Genomic DNA, 8,698 nt, shown 5'->3' on the forward strand with positions numbered 1-8,698 from the left:
TACCTGTTAGAAGGTAAATTCAAGGGTTTGGCTGGCAGTAAGAAATACGTTATATAAACAACCGTATCCTTTAAACTCCACCCGAAAATGAGGCCTCACCTTTGTAGTCTGGAAACAATCATGTCAGCTCATTAAACACAGTTAATCTCTTCATTCATCAATAGTAGCTATTTCCATGAGGCCTCATTACTACATGTTTGTCCTAAAACGTGCAGCGCTTGTTCTTTAATCTATCATACTGTCATGTAATTGGGAGCACGTCTTTCTCTCTCTCTCCTCTTGTTTCCTTACTGACATCATCCCTTTGTTTTGCTCTGAGATCACAGATAGCGTCTCAGGGAAACCCTTTCTATAGGAACGGTAGGCTTGATTCAATTAGGGGCTGTAACTTGTGTCAGATGCTTCGCTTTGGAAACCAGTTTGTTTCCTTGGGGTACTTCCTGGTTACTGCCATTTAGGAGTACAAACCAAAGTACGTTATCTGCACGCATCATAACAGAAAGGCTTTGATCCTGAAGTGTCCTGGAAACAGTGCTGGATGTGTTCCCCGGTGCTGCAGTGAGGTGTTTTCCTGCTCTTATTTGACACAGACACGTTTTGGATTCACTGGATCATGATTATATCATGATTAAACATATAGTCATATCTTGAATTACATGCAGCACTTGAGGATAAGCATGTCTGAATTGAGGGGAGGATGAATTTTAGAGTCGAGTCCCTTCACTTCTTGTTAGCAGTTCCCACTCAGCATTTATCGCCAACCCCAGTACCAGAAAAAATGTTCTGTATGTTTCTGCAAAGACAGGGATAATTCAAAACTGAATGTTTCGATTTTATGGTGGTAAAAGAAAATGCTATTTGGTTCTAGATTTGGCTTAAAATACCTGTTTTGGTCGCCACGAAGTCCCATCTTCCCATGAAAAATACCCGGTGTTGATGCCACAAAAGTGGCTGGAAACGTCTCCATATCCTCTTAAAAATATCCAGCGGTGTGACTTGAACTGCGGGTTGGCTGTTTGGTAAACTTGTTGGTTCATAATAACGTGACATAGCATGGCTTTAAGTCTAGGGTGTCATCTGTTTTGTGGTAATTCTGATTGAATAGCCTGATCATCTAAAAAAATACTATACGAGCACAAAACAATCTAAAATAATAAAAGTTTTGGAACATTTAGCACAGGGCTGCTCTTTAAGACAGGGACACATAGCAGGACCTGCTGGGTTGATGATCTGCTTTAGTTGTGCTATTAGTCATGTTGGTAAGCGGGTCTTTAAAAGTGTCTTTGGCATTAAAACAAGAAAACATTTATTCTGATGAGCAGAATCTTATGAACAATATGATAAGCTTGTGAGTAAAATGCATATGCTTCTCAATTTTTAAGTACCGATCTTTAAATATAATATTTTATAGCCATGACAACATATCACAGAAATACGTTCATTCAGTGCTTGCACACCTGTTTATTTTGTGTTACAAGAGTTTCTACAGTTGACACAGTTTCAGCTTTTTCAGCTCCAGTGAATTCAGATTTTTCTTTGTAACATACCCCGGCCATTGCTAGATTTTATCCTAGCATGAGCTTTATTTGACAATAATTTTCTCTTGCTGCTAAAATGGTGTGTATCAAAACACAAGTGTGTTTGCCGTCCATGGCTGGATGTTCTTGCAAATGCATCACAGCAAAACTATTGCTTTTGCATTACCACCGTTAATTGCAATATGTGACAAGCTGCCCTGTGTTTGTGCTACCTTGTTGAATAATGGTGGAGCGTTGTATCTTCATAGGCAAGCTGTAACCATAAGCCCCTCTTGGGTGGGCTCCACAAAGAGAACACTTGTAATAGATGGCTTTTGTGTAGTAGCTTTCTGCGTGTTTTACAGTACATCTTAAATCAACCGCTAAAAATAGACGTGCGTATGTGCTGTATGTCATGTTGCTCATGACTTTTGCTGATGTTTCTGAGGAAACTACCCTCACCAGAACCCACCGCTATCTTTGTCTCGCACAAACACAACACAGACCTGGGTTTGCATTATGTTTCTAACAGTTTTAGTGTAACTTGACCATTTCATAGGTTAATGCAGGATTTTATACATATAACACATTTATAATAAAAAAAAAGAGGGTGTTTCGAACCAAGCTCCTATAAACACTCTTTTTTTCAGCGTTGCATCATATTAGGTCATGTAAGAGAGTCGGTGTCCTTCACTCTGCTTCAGCTCAGTGGGTGGTAGTAGTAGATTCTGAATGACTGTTGTTCAGTTGTTCTTCTGCCGATTATATTATATATGACCATTTTACATCACGGTACATTTTTTCATCTAATCCCATCCCTAACTTTGTGTTCCTTTGACCATGACCAGGATCTTTTCCTAACCCTAATCACGAAGTTTGAGTTGGATAAACTTGACTGCATCTTTGTCACCTATTAGACATTGACAAAGTGCCCTTTTTTATTGAGATGTGAGGAGCTGATTGTGAAGGGGCATTTGGGGGACTTTTACCAACACAAAGTTAGACAATGAGAAAGAGCTTATTTTATCCAACCTAGAGATGTTGGTAAAGGGTCAGGGTGTGCTGGCCATCCTCTAGTTACAGCCTGTAGCTGCAAACTGTAGCTTTGCTCAGTGTAGCTTGGTCCCACATTCATGACAAAGCAAAAAAAAGTGAGTTTTTTATTTTATTATTATTATTTTATTATTCCACCAGATTTTCTTTTTTTGCCACTTCACCAACTTGAGGTACTGATTTTTGGGCTCCACCCCCTGAGATTTAACCTCATCTGCTGACATGACTTCTGCCTCTGATAAACAAGTCTACAACTAAAGCTCCAGTATGCTCCTTCGCATCCGTCATCTTTTTTTTTTTTTTTTCTTTTCCACCATTGCTGCCCTCCCCTCCAGACACCCTCATCTCTCTGCAGGGCAGTGGTCATCACGCTGGGCCTCGTTTCCAGACTGATGGTCATGAGACTCAGGCCTGAGCACATGTGCACAAGTCGTGTGTGTTTGTGTGTATGATACAGAGAGACGGAGAAAGCTCCTGCAGACCAGATCCATCAACAGCTCCAATGGGTTTGACCCTCTCAGGTTAACCGCAGCCATTAATATAAGAGCTTCCCTCCCTTGCCTCCCTACTTCCCGCACTACCTCACACGGGGGAGGACAGGCATGTGTGTGTGTTCATCTGAGAACACGCACACGCACACGCACACGCGCACGCGCACGCACGCACACACACACACACACACACACACAGACGGCTGTTGACGTGAAGAAATAGAGCTGGATCAAACGCTGTGCCGGCAGGAGGCTGACAAATGGAGTCGGCGGTCACGTATGTTCCACGGCAGAGATCTACACTTGCTGTCTGCCCACTGTTGTTATTCTAATCACTCAACACTGATGTCCTACTTCTTCTTCTCCCTTGGAATGGATAGACCTGCTCACCACCGGTCCATCTTCTTTCTTTTTTTTCTATCGGGACAGTTATTTCTCATAAGCCCCCTCCCTCCCTGGCTGTGTGTGATATCCTCAGGCCGGTTTGTGCTCCTTTGGAGGTCTTTCGATATCAGACATTTCTTGTGAGTGTTAGGAATAAGGCAAAGGATAAACATATGCTGCTCCTATAACTAAGAGTTGGCGGAGGGTTATATGTAAAGCATTTGAAAGTGAAATGGAAAACAAGTCAAGCGAGGGCTGAGGACCTGACCTTGTCTTGAGACCTGACATAACCCATTTGACCTGCTGTTAATGTAAGTCAGCAGCAGGCAGACCTTGTGTCTTCACTTATTAGACCCATGACTCACAGATCCAAGAAAATCCGTGATCGTGATAAAACAAAGAACATGGTGCTTCTACAACTGCAGTATCGAAGACTTTTATTCATGCAATGTGTAAATCAAGAGGCAGGCTGCTAGACTCTTGGATTTTCTAAAAGTTTAAAGGACCTTGGTCTCAGCTGTATAAAATGAAAGAGGCTGGAAAGGACAGAGTACTGCTCAGACACTCAGAAACTGTCTTTCTGTTCCGCACTCTTCATTGATTATGAAAGCCGTGTTTCTGGGCAAGCTGCACTGGGTCTTCAACTGAGGTCTGGAAGCCAGCAGTGAAAGTTTGCTAATCCAAATTGAGAGTCCAAAGATCCATATAGTTTGCTCTTCACAGCCCTCTAGTGGTTACAGTGTCAGTCTTGACATATGCTACTTAAATTAAATCAGTGTGCGGAGCTCGTCTAACTGCTGTCAGATAAAATCCGCCGACCTTCAGAACAAAAGCTGTGAAAAGATGTCAGTTTTGCCATCAGTGACGGTGTGCATTTTCAGACAGCAACAGCAATGATACAGCTGATGAATTCTAAAAGACAGCAGGCTTTCATGAAATATAGTACATAAAAGTACAAAAAATTGTGCTTTTTTTGTTGCTACAGTGTGTTTGTACCAACCATGTTTTGAATGTGACGTAACTTGGAGGACAGTTAAGGTGGACCGCTGCTGCCTTCTGGCAACAATGGGACGCGATATCTCACGTGACTTTTCCGGCTTTTTATTTTAGTAATGTTCCTTATATGAGGCTCCTCTTTCAGCTTCAAGGTCAATAATGTTGACCAATGACAAAACAATGAGTTATCTGTGGTGATACTACGAGCAAAGTTTCATGTTGTATCGAGCCTTCTTAGTGTTTTAAAAATTGCGATTTTGATGCCAATTTGCCCCAAGCACTCCCACTGAAAATGAGTTTGACCCGAAAACGAAAATACAGTAAATCTTAAAAGTGCCTCTTTTTCGTAATTATGCTTTTACACGAAGGTTTTAATCATATACATTCACAAAATAAAAGCCTAGGTTGCTTTTTGGCAAGAATTTCACTTTAAAAGAGGCCATTACACACATTTGCAGGTTTGTATTTTTCTTTTCAGAAGTCTCACCGTTGAACCATTTGTTTAAAACAAATTGCTGTATTGCGGGGCTGCTATCGTACCCCTTTGCCTGGAGATCGTGTATCATACTTATAAGATCTTTAATCGTTATAATTAAACTTTTTTTAGAGGGGTTGGGGTTATGAAAAAAACCTGTGTGGGAGTTGTTCCTTCAAGAACTCCTGCTTTTGTTTGTTAAATGTTATTATTAGTTATTCACAACTCTAATGGGTACATGCAGCTATAGTAAATCTTATATATTACAGATTAGATAAATAGTCCACCATTCTTTTAGAAATGTCCCTTGACTTAAAACTGTATTATATTGTGCATGTTATTGTAAGTAGTAATTTATCATTTATTGTCACATCATGTTACAAATGTTACTGTAAGAATGACACACTATCAGTGTATTTAGTCCAAGTAAAGAGAAATATACCAGTACATCATTGTGACATAGTACACAATGAATCATGCAAGTTTTGTAATGCCCCTGAAAAGATAATCTCTTTTATTACAGCTTTGGTCTTATTTCAATTATTTTGGAAATTCATTCAATAGCTCATGAAAACTTCATACACAACAGACTACAATGTGAGATGTGAAGTCTCGATTAGGCAAGAAACCGAAGCGATGTTTCAGATAACAGGACAAATTGTGAGCTAACATGTTTATCCAAATTCTCCAAACCAGCCTTAAAAAAAAGTCCCGCTGAAGGGCTCTGCACTGTTTGCAAGGTTTTTTGTTTCCTTTTTTTCCCTACCACATGTCCTGTTCTTCTGACATTGTTGTCAAAGGCCGTCAAACTCTACAAGTGCCTAATATCTCTGAGGAATCAGGGTGAGCAGCCAAAAATGCCTTTCAGGAGGTCCCTTATTCTCAGCGCGCGGAGGAAGTGGTCCACAACAGGCCCGAGGTGGCTTACAAGAGGCTATTAGAGGCCTGCGGCAGGATGCCTCGCAAATCCAATTAGGGAGAGCTGGGACGGGATCTGGATCTCTGCTGCTGCCTGTCAATCAGAGCAAGTGTCCAGTTACCAGAGATGTCAGAGCGGAATACGACTGTGTGTGTGTGTGTGTGTGTGTGTCAGCACGATGGAGCCCGGTTTGTGTGTGTCTTGTGTCTGGACTTTATTAATGTGCATCATGTGTTTGTGTGCATCATCTGCTGTATACCAAAACACATACAGGGCATGTAGCAGTGTTACTGTGGGAAAGCTGCGAGCCGGGTCCCTTGGTAAATGTAGTCCAATCCACCGTAACCAAAGGAGAATCTAACTGACTATTACCTAATCACTGATGTCATCTCCCCGCTGTACACGAGCTTTGACCGACATCACTTAGAGGCTGCCACTCGAAAGTCGCGTCTTTAAAGTCGGAGGCCAACTGCCGCTATCGTATCATTAAACTATTAACTATATGACAGCCACATTTTTTTTTTTGTTGCTGCTAAGTGCTAACAGCAGCGCTTCACACATCAGTCGAACACTGTGGTGACTTTGTGTGGGTGGTGCCCCGATGGCTCTCGTGACACATACAATACCCATTTCTTTGTCGGTTTATACTAAACAAATGCTAAGACAAAGCATGTGTGTTATCATGATGGATTTATAAGACACCGGGGACGAATATTTCTTGATTCAAGTCAGTGTTCTAAGCATGTGTGAGTCATGCTGTGCTCAGACATCCTTTAAGGAGGAACTCTTATAGGCTTCCTGTTTCTATTGCTATATGGTAAAAAAATAAAAAGAGGTCATACGTTTAGACAACAAGAATATCTTCAATGTTTTAAGCATTTACTTTTGATTTCAATGACTTATCTGAAGTTAATAATAAAGTAAATTATAAAATATATAAGCAATATAAAAGCAAACAAAAGCACAATTTGTATTTTATTTTGATACAGCAGTGTGAAATATTTACAGGAAAAAACCATGCTGTACCCAGAAGTATATCCAGATAGCCATGATAGATATACATATGATATGAAGAGCTTAATTTACAATAATAAAGTTTCAACGCTTTGAGCTAATAAGCAGAATTTAGATTTAAATTTGGAACTGAACTGATTCCTAGCCCTGATAATGCACATTGGTTACATTTGTAAAACTGGGGATGTGGAAAATCTTCACATCTTCAGTCCACATTTGCTCCCACAGGCAGATGGTGGCTCTTTTTAAGTCACGTATCTCTACATCGAGCTCGGTCGGTTGTCAAATCAATTAATAGTTTTGGTAATTTTTCAAGCAAAAATGTGGAACATGTTACGGTTCCAGCTTCTTGAATGTGTGGATTTATGGACGAAAATACTGGTTGGTTGCTAGATGTTATGCTTTTCTTCTTCGTCTTCTTCTTCTTCTTCTTTTTTTTTTTTTTCCAAAATGTCAGCTGAGTGTGTGGTCCAAGCAGGCGGAGGATGGATGACAGACACCTCAATTGTTATGTGTGTTGGATTTCCAGTAGTACTTCCCCCACTACTCCTTTCTTCTTCTCCCACCGGTGGTCAATTGACATTCTCGTCAAATCTTAATTCATCATTACGCGCTTTGATGAATCAATTTGAGGTGTCGGTCTGTTGATGTTCTCCTTTGCCCGTTCCTCCCACTGCAGTTGAAGTGGATTTGTAATCAGGCTGTAGTGATGGAAACAGCTCCTGCTGAAGTGAAGTGAAATGAGTCCTCTTTGATGCAGCTGTTTATCTCAGCCACCGTGCTTTGACTTCACCCCCCACCTCGTCCATGTTTGTGGGATATTGAGAGAGGCTATGCAGGCGGTTCATTATGTGACCATATAGGCCCTAAATAGTTTGATTTTAGGATCTAAGAAAACATAAATGTAGAAGAAACTGAATGCATTCGGTCCTTAACTGGAGGCAGGGGAATGAGCAAAAAACCAAACTTAGCTTACCTAACAAGCCATGAGCAGGTAGCGTGTTGTGTTTAGTGGTTTTTAATAGTGAAGTCCACACCAGCATCTAAACAGCAAGAAATTATATCTATAGGTGAGTTTACAAGCTCCTCAGTGTGCTGCAGTTGACCAGCCAGTCAGCAAACTGGCCGGCAAATTAGTTGTAGCTGAGCACTTTTCCCAATGAATGTTTATTTGATAGATCGTTAAACAAGCTGAGGTGCAGGACAGGACGTGTTCACAACCAGTGCTGAGGGGATTGAATGCATCGATAACAATACTGCTGTACTGCAAGCAAAAACAAAGATCCAAATTTCAAATTGCATTCACTGTTTCTTCACAAGCTGTACAGTGTGTGTAAAATGTGTTTGCCCACTTAAACTTGAATGCAAGTCATCTTTGAAATGAAAAACACAAACATGCATACATACACACACAGACACAGACACAGACACACACAGACACACACACACACACACACACACACACACACACACACACACACACACACACACACACACACACACATTGATTGAATCATGTGTCAGTTGAAAGTTATAACTTTGGCTCTGACAGATGCTTCACTCACGTATAGTCAGAGGAGGCAGGACCCCTGCAGACTAATGATGTTGACACAGGCTGGAATCAGCCAACAATCACAACGACCAACCAACAACACTGATTGACTCATGTGATGGTTAGCCTGACCTCGCCTTCAGACAGGCCGCAAAATACAGCACATAGGCTTGGTTTTCAGCAACTACTGTATATTATATGAACTGTAACTATGAACATCTCAGTTCAACTCTGCAGCAAAATAGAAGGCTAAAAAGTTACGCTTATACATTTTAAGACAGATGCTGAAAATGACAC

This window comes from Acanthopagrus latus, chromosome 8 (genome assembly GCF_904848185.1).
Source record: "Acanthopagrus latus isolate v.2019 chromosome 8, fAcaLat1.1, whole genome shotgun sequence".
Taxonomy (NCBI): Eukaryota; Metazoa; Chordata; class Actinopteri; order Spariformes; family Sparidae; genus Acanthopagrus; species Acanthopagrus latus.